The sequence below is a fragment of the Ranitomeya variabilis genome, chromosome 3, assembly GCF_051348905.1.
Source record: "Ranitomeya variabilis isolate aRanVar5 chromosome 3, aRanVar5.hap1, whole genome shotgun sequence".
NCBI classification, from domain to species: Eukaryota; Metazoa; Chordata; class Amphibia; order Anura; family Dendrobatidae; genus Ranitomeya; species Ranitomeya variabilis.
In genome coordinates this window covers 437,889,710-437,907,152 of record NC_135234.1, presented here as the reverse complement: position 1 = coordinate 437,907,152, position 17,443 = coordinate 437,889,710, and the positions used below count along the sequence as shown (strand labels likewise).

At 46.8% G+C, this 17,443-nt stretch overlaps 1 protein-coding gene across 6 annotated transcripts in view; it reads left to right on the top strand.

Annotated features, from left to right (window-relative positions):
- The window catches only part of AUTS2 (activator of transcription and developmental regulator AUTS2), a 1,864,151-nt gene that overhangs the window by 1,527,433 nt on the left and 319,275 nt on the right, over window positions 1–17,443 (top strand). The gene's annotated exons all lie outside the window — the stretch shown is intronic.

Genomic DNA, 17,443 nt, shown 5'->3' with positions numbered 1-17,443 from the left:
ACACAACCACCAATTAACTTACATGTATCTGATCAGTGGTCATGCCTTCTACCCTCTATCCAATCAAAATCAAATTTCCAGATCATCAGAAATTTTTCACACCTAGTGGTTAGTGATCAGTGAACCCGTGGAAGTTCAGTCTCTGGTACCTTACCTGAACCAAAGTTCAGTTTGGGTACCAGAACCATACACAAACATGAACCAGAACCCAAACCCTACTGAAAACAATGAAGACACCAAACTTTAGAGCAGGAAAATTCCCTCTCTCTGCAATGGACTTCTCCCGGACTTCTGAACTTTGTACCGGACTTCCGGGAGAAGTTCTTCTTCAGGATTCAGCACCGGACACTAACTGTGCGGTACGAACTGTGAACCTTAAGCTTGCGTTTGCTCATCTCTACTACTGGTCTGGAAATCCTGTGAACATTTAAATTCAATAGCGGAACACACCTGAGGGTATAGAATTCCTGTGAACAGTTTAATTAGATAGTAAGTAGTCAACTTTGCTGGATTTAGATGGCACAACCACTGATCAGATGTATGCAGGCTATAGATGAGCTGGTCGGGTCTGGCGGGCTCGGACAAATATTTTAAAAGGTTTGGTTCGGGTACCAGAGTAGTACCCAAACTCAAACCCAAAGTCGGATCTTATTCAGATGAATGGGGGCCCAAACATCCGCTGTTCCCCATGCTTTCATCTGCTGTAAAATCATTACCACCGGTCAGAGTGCTGTGGTTCCCATGCTGTCAGATGACAGCATGTGAGTCAGGAGCTGTGACTGGCAGTAACATTTTTAACGCTGGTCACAGGCGTCGGGTGATGAGAGTACTACTCTCATCATCCTACACCTGCTCTCGCTGATAGCAGCGAGAGCAGGTGATGCCGATGAGAGTATTTATCAGCTGGCGCCTGCGCAATAAATAAATGAATAGAAAAAATGTCATGCTTTCCCCTCTATTTTTCATAACCAGCACAGGTAAAGCTGATATTCTGTGGGCTGCAACCCCCAGCTTGTTCTCAAAAATAGAGAGGTTCCCACACTGTATTTTTTTTTAAAAGGCATGCGGTCTTCCTCATTTTTGACAACCAATGAAGCTAAAGCAGACTGGAAAGGGGCCATGGATATTGTCCCTCCCCAACCTAAAAAATAGCCCACAGGGCAAGTGGGAAGAGCAGGGCAAAGGGCAAGAATTGATGCATCTAATAGATGTGACTTTTCTGGGATGGCTGTGGGCTGTTATTTTTAGGCTGTGGGTGCCATATCCATGGCCCTTTACCAGCCTGAAAATACCAGCCCCAAGCTGTTGGCTTTAGCTTAGCTGGTTTTAAATAATTAAAAACTACGGTTTGGGGACCCCTCTATTCTTGACAACGATCCTTGCTGGAGCTGACAGCTGAGGGCTGCAGCCCGCAGCTGTCATTTTTGCCTGGCTGGTTATCAAAAATATAGGGGAACGCCACATCATTTAAAAAAATATATATTTATAGCGCAGGTGGCAGCTGATTAATACTCCCATCAGCCACCACCTGTTCTCGCTGTTAACAGTTGAATACAACTCTCAATACTGTTCCCTGCTCGCGCTGCGACAGTGATGTGAGCTGTCTTCACTTCAGCACCCGGCTCCTGGGAACAGTGCTAACAGTACAGCTGATTCCCAGGAGCTAGTACGTGTCACTCTGATGACACAGGGATGTCATCCTTGTGTCATCAGTGTACATGGGTGCTGGAAGTTTTGCAGCCCATGCTGCTATTGGAAACACAGACATCTGAAAGATCTCTTAGTGCATTCAGTAATTTATTGAACTTTGGCCGATATTTGCAGCTTTTTAGAAAAAAATCTTGGGAATCCGAAGACTAATGCGAATGTGCAACGTTCATGCCGAATTTGAGAGTGGCGAACATTTTCCGAACAAGTTCGCTCATCTCTAATCTTAAGGCACCTAATCATATAAGATAAAAAATCATTAAAACCCATCAACTATGCTAAGAAAAGCCAACCATCTGGTGTGTATTGGAGCCTCCCACCCCATTTTCTTCTGTCAGTATGGCTAGTTTTATGCTGACTCATACAGTTGAGCTGTAGGTTACCATTTAAAAGTCAGGCATTACATATTTTACATTATAAATTGAGATGGAAGAATCTGTTTTTTTTACAAAGCATTCGGATTCTCCTAAATCTAAATTTTTGGTGATTCCCCTTTTTGAAAGTTCAGGAAAAATGGAGGCCAGCTGATTTGTAGAAAACGAGGAAAGAGTTGAAAAAATTTAAAATAATAATACTCACATAGCTGTTCACCTATCCATTCACTCCACAACTCCCTCCAACATCTACACCTCTCATATCGTCTGACATCTTCACTCTGCACTAGGATTTCTTGTGCCTAGAAGGCCTCTTACATCATGACATCTAAGATCATATGTCAATAAGACATATGCATCCCTCAGGGAGCGTACTAGGTATCAGGTGACACACAATATAACGTCATGACAATGCAGCATGATATCATAATGGTCAATGTGACTTCAGGGTCACTTTAGCACCAGAAGCCCCAATGCAGAATAAAGATGCTGAAAAAAGAAGTTGCATGCAGTGAAGAGGCCAGAGTGAGCAGTGTGGAGGACAGATGAGTGGCTAGGTGAATATGACTTTTTTTTCCCATATGTTTATTATGCCTTGAGATCTGGTAAGACCCCAGAGCATAATGAAGATTTGCTATGAAATACTTTGATGTGAATCAAATTTCCTGGACAAATTCAAGAGGACAACAAACTTTTCAAATTTTTAGCTTTTACTGTTGATCTACCCAATTACCCTGATAAAATCTTATACAAATGTTTGGAAATATTTTTAGAAATATTTGGGAATATTTGCATAAGCACCACATTTTGCCCAATAGGAAAAAAAAAACAATTAGGAAGTATGATTGAAGTCAATGAAAAAAAGCCCAAAAGCTGTTTTAGGCCACATTTAGATGTCAGCGATTTTTCTTTCACGCAAAAAGCATTCAGAGTTTCTTCAATGTTGGGTCAGTGTTTCAGTTTTTGCCATTGGAGTTTCATCAGTAATTTTTAAAGTATGGAAACTATTAAATTGCAAAGTTTCTGCTGCCCATGTCTTTGATAAACGATAGACTTTATAGGCGTAATTTTGATTTGTAAGTAAGTCCATAGACTATAATGGGTACATGTTCTATCTGTGAAAATAGACTTCTGAATGAGGCTTTAGAGTTTGCAAACCTTAAAATAATACCACAACCAGCTAACACAATGCGAGAAGTTTAATAGATGTGGATCAGATAAAAATAAAACTACATTGCCCCTTCACTGGAACCCAATGGCACACCAAATGCATGTTATTCCAAGAAGCCGCCTTCAAGACCATTTTCATTTGGCATTACACCTTTTTTAATATTATTACATATTTATATAGCACCATTAATTCCATGGTGCTGTACATGAGAAGGGGTTACATCAAAATACAGATATCACTTACAGTAAACAAAACTAACAATGACAGACTGGTACAGAGGGAAGAGGACCCTGCCCTTGCGGGCTTACATTCTACTATTATGGGGAAGGAGACAGTAGGTCGGGGGTTGCGGTAGCTCCGATGGTGTTGAGGTGGCCGTGTGTTCATTTCAGGTACTAAGCTTCTTTGAAGAGGTGGGTTTTCAGGTTTCTTTTGAAGGATCCAAATGTGGTGGATAACCGGATGTGTTGGAGCACTGAATTCCAGAAGATGGGGGATATTCGGGAGAAGTCTTGGAGGCGATTGGGTGAGGAGCGAATAAGCGTGGAGACATCTCCATTAGATTCTATCTCATGTTTATTTTACTCACTTATATAGTGCCATTAATTCCACAGAGCTTTACAAACATCATCATCACTGTCATCAATGAGGCTCACAATCTGCATTCTCTATCAATATATCTTTTGAGTGTAGGATAAAACTTGCGCAAACACGGGGAGAACATACAAACTCCTTGCAGATGTTGTCCTTGGTGGGATTTGAAAAGCGACAGTGCTAACTACTTAGACACCACGCTGCCTCATCTGTGTTCTACGGGAGGGAAGATAGCTTGTCCTGATCCCCACTATGGACAGCTACCTCAGCTACCAAACTGAATCTCCAAGCATCCGCAGATATGCATTACTCCTCATGGGCCTAGATAGCTTACTCGACTCAGTTTTGTTGAGCACAGCCTATATCTTTATCACAAGAAAGTTTGCAATAACTCACTGTTTGAAATCTTTATTTCCATCTAACTTCCAGGAAATGGTCAGGCTGGTCAACTCCGCATGTAACTATAAATGCTTCCTAGCCCTCCAACACTTTTCATATTCAAAGTTCATTAGCGAATGGGATTTTTGGATCATCACTTACTACTCAGATTAGTTTAGATTATCCCTCACCTCTTCTGATCAGAGGACTTACAATTGTGTCTAGACCAACAACACCAGGACAGGACATTGCAAATCTGCGATCTTTTGCATTGCTAGGCTCTTTTAGTGGCATATTGACATGATATGGGTACCTGACATTTTTTTCTCTGATTGTATAACAATTTTTTACTGTGTCTCTTCATTGAAACCTTGTCAACTTTCTTTTAAAATTGAAGGAAATAACCTGATCTGTTGTTTGATGTGGATAATTCTTTGTCTTTGCTGTTTTGCATTGGTTAGGATAAATCTCCCCTATGTGTGAAAAGGAAATCATGTATTTTCCATTATGATAATAGAACATAGAGAATAGATAGATAGATAGATAGATAGATAGATAGATAGATAGATATTAGATAGATAGATAGTTAGATATGGGATAGATAGATAGATAGATAGATAGATAGATAGATAGATAGATAGATAGATAGATAGATAGATGTGGGATAGATAGATAGATAGATAGATATGGGATAGATAGATAGATATTAGATAGATAGATAGATAGATAGATAGATAGATAGATAGATAGATAGATAGATAGATAGATAGTGATGGATAGAATTGTATGACATCTTGAAAGATATAACCTTCTTTAAGGGCAGACTCACCTTTATCTTTTTTCCCAGTGGAGACTTTACAGAGAGTGATGAACACCAAATGTTACTCTCTAGCACTGGTTTGACGGTTATGAGTATGGATATTTCATCAGTTCAATACCTTGGAACGCAGATAATGCTGGAAGCAATTTAAAATGAATGGCATTCTGTTCTCATTCATTTCAATGAAAAAAGACGCACCAAGGCAAAAGGCATATTAGGATGCTAGCAAAGCGTAGCAGGCATGATATGTTTAATGCCTCAGGGGACAACCCAAAGTAATTGAGCCAAAAGCATTCAAGGTGATACTATGGTTATTTTGAAGCTTTGAAAGTAACATTGTATATATTTTCAATGCGTGCAATGTAATTAATGCTCCAAACCATATTTACAATAAGATGGCTAGCAATAAGAACTGATATAATATGCTTTATGAACAACACATTTCCACTGGGTTCTGATAGTACTGTAAAAATGTTTTAGGAACAGTAATATCATCTGTGTTTCTTATCATTACCACAATTATCGCATACAAGAAAAATAGAGGAAAGGTCTGAAACAGAACAATATAAAACAGATACGAAGCCGTTATCTTGGCATGTTATTTGGTGATGTATACTGTATGTATATTATATGCACAGGAAGATTGATGTACTATTATGAAAAGTGAGTCTGTTGGGTTTATTTTCATTTTATCTAATTTACAACATATCATAAAAAAATAATATTCTCTGCACATAGGCTACATAATGAGATTCATACATCTTAAATTGATACATTTACTTAAAGGCATAGCTTCGTCTCTTATTATGAGCTTTATAAAGGGGCAACAATGGAGAGATGCCAACAACAATGATGAACCACAGTGATCAGCTGATCGCTGGTCTGATCTTAAAGTACCTTCCAGCGTTTTTTTATTGCACTGCTGGAGTGGTGCTTTAAATGTAATTCACCTGCCCCCTGTCTCATACTCACTTATCCTTCTCCAGTGTTGTGCCCGTCAGTCTAACCTGCTAGAAGCCCCAGTGTTTCACGGAGCATTTTTCAATACATCTCTATGAGAGTCATGTTCTGGCTGTCATTGTCTTGCTTTGAACTCTTGTGATGTAACTTCTGACTTCCAGCTAGTCAGAAGTAATGGGCATGAGATGGTGTCTTGGGACTGGAGCAGCATCAGTAACAGGTGAAGCTGGCAAAAGGTGAGGAAGGGGACTTACTGGGGCAGGGAACTTAAATTTAAAGTGCCACTCCAGAACTGAAAAAACAAACACTGGAGTGGTGCTTAACAGGCATATCTTATGAAGCAAACCTCTTTTAGTGGTATTTCAGTCCATAACTTTTATATCTTGGTTCCTTGGAGAACGGTTGAGCTTGATGGACCTAGGTTTTTCTCAACCTATGTAACTATGGATCTAGAAGCAACTCTCGCGATTTCTGTCTAGTGGCCTGCTCTGAAAGGATGACCAAATAGGCTGGTGGCAGAGATGCCTTTGGCCATATGAGTCTGGGCATTAACTGACTTCCGAGTCGTATATGCCAGCATTCATTGATACTGACAAGTAGAGTTGAGCAACTTTTACTTTTTAAGGATCGAGTCGGGTTTTGCGAAAACCGACTTTCTCAAAAGTCGGGTCAGGTGAAATCGGCCGATTATTGCGTAAAGTCGGGGGCCGACTGAAACACGAAACCCAATGCAAGTCAATGGGGAATCAAAGTCGGCAGTGAGTGGAGGACAGGAAAACACCTACAGTGCCCATTTTAATGTCAAAAACATCAATTCTTATTACTTAAGCTTGTCAATCTTAATTTACTTTATAATAATAGTTACGCATTGAAAACAGGGGGTCATTTGGCTAAAGTTGTGGGGGGGTAGGGCTGGCTCAAGATTTTCTTGGGCCCAGGAAACACGGACTACGTCACAGCGGTGGAGCAGGGAGAGGTAAGTATTTCAACTTTGCAAGTGCTGTGATCCTGAGCAAGCAGGGGGGCCCACTAGTTGGCACTGGCACAGGGCCCCTCATAGTACGGCGGTGTGTTTGACAGCGGGTGGCGCCTCCCACTGCCAGAGACACTTTTGCATACTATGAGGGGCCCTGTGCCGGTGCCAACGAGTATGCCCCCCCACCTGATGAAGGAACCTGTACTTTCATCTGCACCTTCCTCTTTGTCCCCGTGTAAGGTGGTATAGTATGCGGGCAGGGGAACCTGACTTTCAGCAGGGTCAGATTCTGGCTCTGTAGAGTGCAAGGGGAATGTAGTGGTCTGGGTCAATGTACCAGCAGACTCATCTAGCAGTGGCTGGGCAATGGGCAGGATGAGGAGGAAACACAGATATAGGCCCAAAATAAAAAAAAGTAGGCTAAAAGCAGTTAAAAATTGGTAACAGGAGTACACAGGCGGCATAGCTTTGTTCAGTCGAGGACAACTGTAAGGACTAGCTGACACAGTTACTAGGCCCAAATAAGTAAGTAGGCTAAATGCAGTTCAAAATTGGTAACAGGAGTACACAGGCAGCATTGCTTTGTTCAGTGGAGGACAACTGTAAGGAGTGGCGCAGACAGACACAGGAAGTAGGCCTAAAATAAAAAAGTAGGCTAAATGCAGTTCAAAATTGGTAACAAGAGTATACAGGCTGCATAGCTTTATTGAGTGGAGGACAACTGCAAGGACTGGCTGACACAGTTACTAGGCCCAAATAAGTAAGTAGGCTAAATGCAGTTCAAAATTGGTAACAGGAGTACACAGGCGGCATAGCTTTGTTCAGTAGAGGACAACTGTAAGGAGTGGCGCAGACAGACACAGGTAGTAGGCCTAAAATAAAAAAGTAGGCTAAATGCAGTTCAAAATTGGTAACAGGAGTACACAGGCGGCATTGCTTTGTTCAGTGGAGGACAACTGTAAGGACTGGCTGACACAGTTACTAGGCCCAAATAAGTAAGTAGGCTAAATGTCTGCCAAAAAAAGTTCATAAATAAACAGGTGGCATAGCTAGGTACAGGGGTGGGCTCCTCTGCTGAGTAGCAGACAGTGGTAGTTGGCGCAAAGTATTAACTGGTCTAAATGGAGGCCAGGGCCCCTGTATATTTTTACTATCATCTATCATTTCAATAAATTTGCATTGGCAGTGCCATTGAAGGATTTTACTGCACAGACTACACAGTGGTGGAGCAGGGAGAGGTAAGTTTTGCAAGTGGTAGAGCACTGTTCGAGCTGGGGGGAACACTCTTTCGTGGGAGGCGGTACTGTCACAGGGCCCCTCATATTACGACGGTGTGTCTGACATTGGTTCTGCACCACCATCGTCAGAGACACTTCATTGTACTATGAGGGACCCTGTGCCAGTGCCGTCGCCCAAGAGTGGGCACACCCACCTGTCTAGGCAAACGGCACTCGCACGGGTGCTTGCGCCAAGTGGTGACCACGGCCCTGTGGGGGGAGTCAGCCCATTTAGGGAGGTATAAAAATGGCGGACATTCAGCAGCTGCAAATGGAGGAATTGGAGCAGTCAGTAAGAGGAGTCCAAAAGCAAGACATTCTTCAGGCAAGCTACGTGTCAGCAGGGGAAGGTGGGGCAAAATAATTTGAAATCCATGATTGGTTCATTTTAATGAAGGTTAGATCATCAACATTTTGGGTAGCCAGACGTGTCCTTTTTTTGGTCAGTATTGAACCAGCAGCACTGAAGACTCTTTCTGATAGCACACTGGCAGCTGGGCAAGCGAGCTCCTGTAATGCATATTCTGCCAATTCAGGCCAGGTGTCTATTTTAGATGCCCAATAATCAAAGGGGAATGACCTGTGAGGGAGAACATTGATAAGGGAGGAAAAATTGTTCGTAATCATACTGGACAAATGCTGTCTCCTGTCACTTTGAATCAATGCAGCAGTACCTGTCGTGTCAGCAGTCATTGCGAAATCACTCCACAACCTGGTCATAAAACCCCTCTGTCCAACGCCACTTCGTATTTGTGCACCTCTAACACCTCTGCCATGTTGCCCCCTACAGCTCATGTGAGAACCATCACCACCGCTGTGTGCTGGGAATGCCTGAACCAAATGGTCTACAAGAGTTGTTTGTTTGGTAGCCAACATTTGCTCAAGGTTCTCATGTGGCATGATATTTTATAATTTTCCTTTATAACGTGGAACCAAGAGGCAGGCCAACCAGTAGTTGTCATCGGTCATCATTTTGATAATGCAGGGGTCTCTTTTTAGGATACGCAAGGCATACTCAGCCATGTGGGCCAGTGTTCTAGGTGTCAATTCACTGCTTGTGCTGGGTTGTGGAGCACTTTCTTGCAAATCAACATCACTTGTGTCCCGCAAAAACCCTGTACCTGACCTTGCAACGCCACCAGTTTCTATTGCCCCCTGAGAAGCATCGTCCTCCCATAAATATTCATCCCCATCATACTCCTCCTCTTCGTCCGCCACCTTGTCCAGGAGAGTTCCCTGAGCAGAAAATGGCTGACTGTCATCAAGGCTTCCCTCCTCCTCGGCTGCAGACGCCTGCTCCTTAATGTGCATCAAACTTTGCATCAGCAGACGCATTAGTGGGATGCTCATGCTTATGATGGCGTTGTTTGCACTTACCAGCTGTGTGCATTCCTCAAAACACTGAAGAACTTGACAGAGGTCTTGTAGCTTCGACCACTGCACACCAGACAACTCCATGTCTGCCATCCAACTGCCTGCCCGTGTATGTGTATCCTCCCACAAATAAATTACAGCATGCCTCTGTTCGCACAGCCTCTGAAGCATGTGCAGTGTGGAGTTCCACCTTGTTGCAACGTCGATGATTAGGTGGTGCTGGGGAAGATTCAGCAATCGCTGATGGTTCAGCATACGGCTGGAGTGTACGGGCGACCGGCGGATGTGCGAGCAAAGTCTTCGCACCTTCAGGAGCAGGGCTGGTAACCCGGGATAATTTTTCAGGAAGCACTGCACCACCAGGTTCAAGGTGTGAGCCAGGCAAGGTATGTGTTTCATTTCTGAAAGGGCTGTGGAAGCCATAAAATACCTTCCGTTATCACTGACTACCTTGCCTGCCTCAAGATGTACACTGCCCAGCCATGACTGAGTTTCTTGCTGCAAGTACTCGGCTAATACTTCTGCGGTGTGTGTGTTGTCACCCAAACACTTCATTTCCAACACAGCCTGCTGACGCTTATCACTAGCTGCTCCATAATGGGACACCTCGTGTGCAACACTGGCAGCTGCGGATGGAGTGGTCGTGCGACTGCGCTCTGTGGATGAGCTTTCGCTTCTGGAGGAGGAGGAGGGGTGGCGAACGCCTACAGCCAACTGTTTCCTAGACCGTGGGCTAGGCAGAACTGTCCCACTATGGCTGTCCCCTCTGGACCCTGCATTCACCACATAAACCAGTGCACCGTGATGGACACGTAACGTCCCTGGCCATGCCAACTGGTCCATGCATCTGTTGTGAGGTGCACCTTTCTACTGACTGATTGCCTCAGTGCAGGTACAATGCATTCTTTGACATGCTGGTGGAGGACTAGGATGGCTTTTCTCGCAAAGAAGTGTCAACTGGGTAGGTCATAGCGTGGTACTGCGTAGGCCATCAGGGCTTTGAAAGCTTTGCTTTCAACCAACCGGTAGGGCATCATCTATAACGAGATTAGTCTAGCAATGTGGGCGTTCAAACCCAGTGTACATGGATGAGAGGATGAGTACTTCCTTTTCCTAACGAGAGTCTCTTGTAGGGTGAGCTGGACTGGAGAGCTGCATATGGTGGAACTAGCGGGGGTGGTGGTGGACATGGCAGATTGAGAGAGGGTTGGTGATGGTATTCTTGATGTTGGCCTACATACAGTGTTTCCTACCAAGAACCTTGTATAGAAAAGTAGGAGACAAAAAAAGCGCAAATAGGGTCTTATCCTCAGAATTGCTTCTAATCAATTATGAGAGAACTGCTCACCTGGTGGTACAAAGTAAAGGCGTGTAGTTTGTCAGCTGCTGCAGATCCACAGGTCGGCGTTGCGACCTCTTAGAGACGTTATAATAGATGAATGTGGATAAAATCCGCGCTGCTGTGACAAATAATGGATCCAGATATAGTTATAAGGTGTTCGGGTGGTTTATTCAACGCGTTTCGAAGCTCATGGCTTCTTCTTCAGGAAGTTTCCACACAGAGACGCTACTGACAAGAAGTCTTCCAGCTTGTACTCCAAATGGGACACACTTGTTTATATCTCATGAAGATGGAGGTAGTAAGGATGAACAGGAAAAACAAATATGATTTAATGGGAATCGGTCATCAGATTTCACAATACAAGTTACATACATTACTAAGAAGATCTTTTAGACTTGATGAGGATGTTGTACATATTCTGAAATGCAATGCCAGAATGGATGGGAAGACCTTTTTGAAAGTTTATCTTCCTTATATTAAGATTAACATTTATTGAGATTTATTATTGCTCATTTTAATATTAGAAAGGAAAATGTAAGCATTAAACATCTATTCTGATGTGCATTTTAAAAGTACATACAGGTCTAAGAAATCTATTTAATAATGTATGCAATTTGTATTGTTAATCCTAGTGACAGGTTCCGTTAAAGGGAAACTGTCAGCAGGTTATGCTGTGTAGTTGGCATGAGGTAGGAGCTGAGACACTGAATTCAATGATATGTCACTTTTTTGGCTGTGTACAGTTGTATACTTACAATGAAGGCTTTATCCCTCACGGGCTGGACTACAGCAGCATGTGAACACTAGTTTTCCTCCCCATTTCTAAGCAGCTCACTGTCAATACACCATGTACATAGAGAGCCTGGTGCGGTGAGAAAATGATCTTTATTTTCCCTTGCAGCATTCGGTTTCAGTCATGTAACTGCACTCTGACCTTGACTAACAGCCGGCGTCAATGTAGAGCAAGTGTCGGTAAGGGCCGGGATTGCGGTAACAGTGGCCACTCCGTATACTCAGAGCGGTGACTGAAGCGGTGCTGCCCCACCTCCATTACTGAATACAGAATGCTGGTGGGGAAAATAAAGATCATTTCTTCTTGCTGAATTCAGTTAGTGCAGATACCGGACAGGATCATAACCTGCAGATTAACAACGTTGTTTATGGTGACAGGTTCCTTTTAAGTGTTGTTATGGCCTCTGATCATTGGTAATTATATAAGACTAGATGGCAGCCCGATTCTAAAGAATCGGGAGTCTAGAATCCATATATACTTTATTTATTCAAATGTAAGAATAATACAATTAATAAATAATAGTAAGAAAGAACAAAAAATGGCTGCACTCACCAGCTCTTGACAATTCTTGACAGTACGGCACATTTCTGATTGGTCGCTCGCGGCAGGCGGCAACCAATCAGAAAAGTGCCGCGCACCACGAAGGCATATATCTTTGTCCACCCTGAGCGGGTGTAGGACGCTGGTGACGTCACTTATCTCCGGACATTATCTCCGGACAAAGCCACGGAAGTTGGCACAAATTGCCGGAAGTAGTATTCTAGGCAATTATATATTAGATTTTAATGTTATCAGTGTTTACCTTTGAACGTTTATATTGTATTGTCCTGTCACCAGCCATGTGTACGATTATCGGCCGAAAGCCTCTCTGGAACCAATAATCACCCCATGTAAAGGTATCTTTATAAGTTAAAGATTCAGAATACTATGACTTTTATCATATCCTGAACAGTCAAGTTTTTTATGAACCGTTAAGGTTTTCTGGTTGAAGTAAAAAAAACTCTGAGTGTTTACAGTTTGAAACCATAAAATGTTGAAAAATTATGTCATTCTTGAGTATATCACTCAATGGTGCTCATAAACGTGTCAAATTTGATCTATAATATACTTTAATATACGTTACTTTAATCTTTAATATACTTAAGAACAGGGCCCCAGACATCACACAGGGGGTCTGAAACACCGCACAGTGGTCCAAAATATCGCTGTGCTCTGCCTGCGGCCCCATATGCTGCCTGGGGCCCCTGTGCTCTGCCTGGGGCCCCTGTACTCTGCCTGGGGCCCCATGTTCTGCCTGGGGCCCCTGTGCTCTGCCTGGGGCCACTGTGCTCTGCCTGGGGCCCCATATGCTGCCTGGGGCCCCTGTGCTCTGCCTGGGGCCCCATATGCTGCCTGGGGCCCCTGTGCTCTGCCTGGGGCCCCATAGGCTGCCTGGGGCCCCTGTGCTCTGCCTGGGGCCACTGTGCTCTCCCTGGGGTCACTGTGCTCTGCCTGGGGCCCCTGTGCTCTGCCTGGGGCCCCATATGCTGCCTGGGGCCCCTGTGCTCTGCCTGGGACCACTGTGCTCTGCCTGGGGCCGCATATGCTGCCTGGGGCCCCTGTGCTCTGCCTGGGGCCACTGTGCTCTCCCTGGGGTCACTGTGCTCTGCCTGGGGCCCCTGTGCTCTGCCTGGGGCCCCATATGCTGCCTGGGGCCCCTGTGCTCTGCCTGGGGCCCCTGTGCTCTGCCTGGGTCCCCTGTGTTCTGCCTGGGGCCCCTGTGCTCTGCCTGGGGCCACTGTGCTCTGCCTGGGGCCCCATGTTCTGCCTGGGGCCACTGTGCTCTGCCTGGGGCCACTGTGCTCTCCCTGGGGTCACTGTGCTCTGCCTGGGGCCCCTGTGCTCTGCCTGGGGCCCCATATGCTGCCTGGGGCCCCTGTGCTTTGCCTGGGGCCCCTGTGCTCTGCCTGGGTCCCCTGTGTTCTGCCTGGGGCCCCTGTGCTCTGCCTGGGGCCACTGTGCTCTGCCTGGGGCCCCATGTTCTGCCTGGGGCCACTGTGCTCTGTCTGGGGCCCCATAAGCTGCCTGGGGCCCCTGTGCTCTGCCTGGGACCACTGTGCTCTGCCTGGGGCCCCATATGCTGCCTGGGGCCCCTGTGCTCTGCCTGGGGCCACTGTGCTCTGCCTGGGGCCCCATATGCTGCCTGGGGCCACTGTGCTCTGCCTGGGGCCCCATATGCTGCCTGGGGCCCCTGTGCTCTGCCTGGGGCCCCTGTGCTCTGCCTGGGGCCCCATGTTCTGCCTGGGGCCCCTGTGCTCTGCCTGGGGCCACTGTGCTCTGCCTGGGGCCCCATATGCTGCCTGGGGCCCCTGTGCTCTGCCTGGGGCCCCATATGCTGCCTGGGGCCCCTGTGCTCTGCCTGAGGCCCCTGTGCTCTGCCTGGGGCCCCATATGCTGCCTGGGGCCCCTGTGCTCTGCCTGGGGCCCCTGTGCTCTGCCTGGGGCCCCTGTGCTCTGCCTGGGGCCCCATATGCTGCCTGGGGCCCCTGTGCTCTGCCTGGGGCCCCATATGCTGCCTGGGGCCCCTGTGCTCTGCCTGGGGCCCCATAGGCTGCCTGGGGCCCCTGTGCTCTGCCTGGGGCCCCATATGCTGCCTGGGGCCCCTGTGCTCTGCCTGGGTGTAGGACACTGGTGACGTCACTTATCTCCGGACATTAGCTCCGGACATTAGCTCCGGACATTAGCTCCGGACAAAGCCACGGAAGTTGGCACAAATTGCAGGAAGTAGTATTCTAGGCAATTATATATTAGATGGGCATTTCCTGAAGGAAATACATGGTGCTTGAACAGCGCTACCAGCTTTACAGCAGCACTTTTCACACACGGGACCGGGGGCGCGCTTACTTTTGCACACGGGACCGGGGGGCGCGCTTATTTTTGCACACGGGACCGGGGGGCGCGCTTACTTTTGCACACGGGACCGGGGGCGCGCTTACTTTTGCACACGGGACCGGGGGCGCGCTTACTTTTGCACACAGGACCGGGGGGCGCGCTTACTTTTGCACACGGGACCGGGGGGCGCGCTTACTTTCGCACACAGGACCGGGGGGCGCGCTTACTTTCGCACACGGGACCGGGGGGCGCGCTTACTTTCGCACACGGGACCGGGGGGCGCGCATACTTTTGCACACGGGACCGGGGGGCGCGCTTACTTTCGCACACGGGACCGGGGGGCGCGCTTACTTTTGCACACGGGACCGGGGGGCGCGCTTACTTTCGCACACGGGACCGGGGGGCGCGCTTACTTTCGCACATGGGACCGGAGGGCGCGCTTACTTTCGCACACGGGACCGGGGGGCGCGCTTACTTTCGCACACGGGACCGGGGGGCGCGCATACTTTTGCACACGGGACCGGGGGCGCGCTTACTTTCGCACACGGGACCGGGGGGCGCGCTTACTTTTGCACACGGGACCGGGGGGCGCGCTTACTTTCGCACACGGGACCGGGGGGCGCGCTTACTTTCGCACACGGGACCGGGGGGCGCGCTTACTTTCGCACACGGGACCGGGGGGCGCGCTTGCTTTCGCACACGGGACCGGGGGGCGCGCTTACTTTTGCACACGGGACCGGGGGGCGCGCTTACTTTTGCACACGGGACCGCGCTTACTTTTGCACACGGGACCGCGCTTACTTTTGCACACGGGACCGCGCTTACTTTTGCACAAGGGACCGCGCTTACTTTTGCACACGGGACCGCGCTTACTTTTGCACCCGGGACCGCGCTTACTTTTGCACCCGGGGGCGCGCTTACTTTTGCACCCGGGGGCGCGCTTACTTTTGCACCCGGGGGCGTGCTTACTTTTGCACCCGGGGGCGCGCTTACTTTTGCACCCGGGGGCGCGCTTACTTTTGCACCCGGGGGCGCGCTTACTTTTGCACCCGGGGGCGCTCTTACTTTTGCACCCGGGGGCGCTCTTACTTTTGCACCCGGGGGCGCACTTACTTTTGCACCCGGGGGCGCACTTACTTTTGCACCCGGGGGCGCACTTACTTTTGCACCCGGGGGCGCACTTACTTTTGCACCCGGGCGCGCACTTACTTTTGCACCCGGGGGCGCACTTACTTTTGCACCCGGGGGCGCACTTACTTTTGCACCCGGGGGCGCACTTACTTTTGCACCCGGGGGCGCACTTACTTTTGCACCCGGGGGCGCACTTACTTTTGCACCTGGGGGCGCACTTACTTTTGCACCCGGGGGCGCACTTAGATTTGGTGGGTGGGGCCCCGTGTTCTACCTGGGTGTAGGACACTGGTGACGTCACATAGCTCCGGACAATAGCTCCGGACAATAGCTCCGGACAATAGCTCCGGACAAAGCCACGGAAGTTGGCACAAATTGCAGGAAGTAGTATTCTAGGCAATTATATATTAGATAGCTTCATCTATTGCTCAATTTGTTAGTAGTCATCGCCCCAAATTTCCTCTTAATGTGCAAACTTGGTTTAGCTAAATTGTATGTCTATTTAATGGGATAAAGCCACTGCCAGAATCACGAGTAGCACTTTTGGGCCAGGGTCACACTTGCGAGTGTGATGCGAGAAACTCGTGCGAGTCTCTCGCATCAATACCCGGCACAGCCGCCGGCACTCGAAACTGGAGCATGTGGCTGCAGCGCCGGGTATTGATGCAAGTTCCTCGCATCACATTTGCAAATGTAACCCTGCCCTTCCCAGTAGAAGCCGCCCTCATAGTCGCTGGATATCAGCAGATCCTAATTGTCTATTGTGCATGGCCAACTTTCTAAATCCTCTATATTTTGGAAATTGATATATAAAAGAAGTATTATTAAAAAACAAGGATCTTTTTCATGAAAACCAGCTGATATTATAGACAAATTTGTGTGAAATAGGAAATGCATCCTTTTATAAAACCATGGAAATACATATAACTGCAGAACTACCACAAAACTACTTATTACCTTTCCAAAAACATTAACACACACCCATACTTATATTGTCATCTCCCATAGCAGGATAGATAAGTCTGATTACACCAGAAGATCCACTTAGAAGTTCAAAGTTTAACCGCTGGAAGAAAAAAACTATCTGTTCATATGATTATTATTGGATTTAGCCTGTCATAATGTGAGCTCCGCTTACCACAGCCATCAATTTCAAGCTTACACTGAGTGGTTCCCATTGATTATTTAATACACTCTCTAAACTCATCCTGTAGTTTAAAATGTGATGTGTCCAATCTCATCGTGGCTGCATGCAATGCTTGTTGTGGCATTCCATTAAGGGAGCCAAGGTTTAGTGGTGTACGTGTACTCCACTGAGCTTAGATCTGTTCATGAACACCACACTTAATATTTCTGAATGTTTCTTTGAATATCATTATTATTTCTAGCATTCTTAAAAAAAAATCAGTTCACTTTGCCAGCAAACTAATAAACATCCATTGTGAATGGCTTAAAGGAAATCTGTCAGCAGGTTTTTGCCATGTAATTTGAGGGCAGCATTAACAGATTTCAGCGATGTGTCACTTACTAGGCTGTGTATTGTTGTTTCAATACAATGAGTGTTTTATTAGCAGGAGATTATCATTGTCAGACTAGCTGTGCACTTGTATCCTGATCCAGCCACGCCCCCACACTGATTAGTAGCTTACTGTCACTATACAATTTACACAGAAAG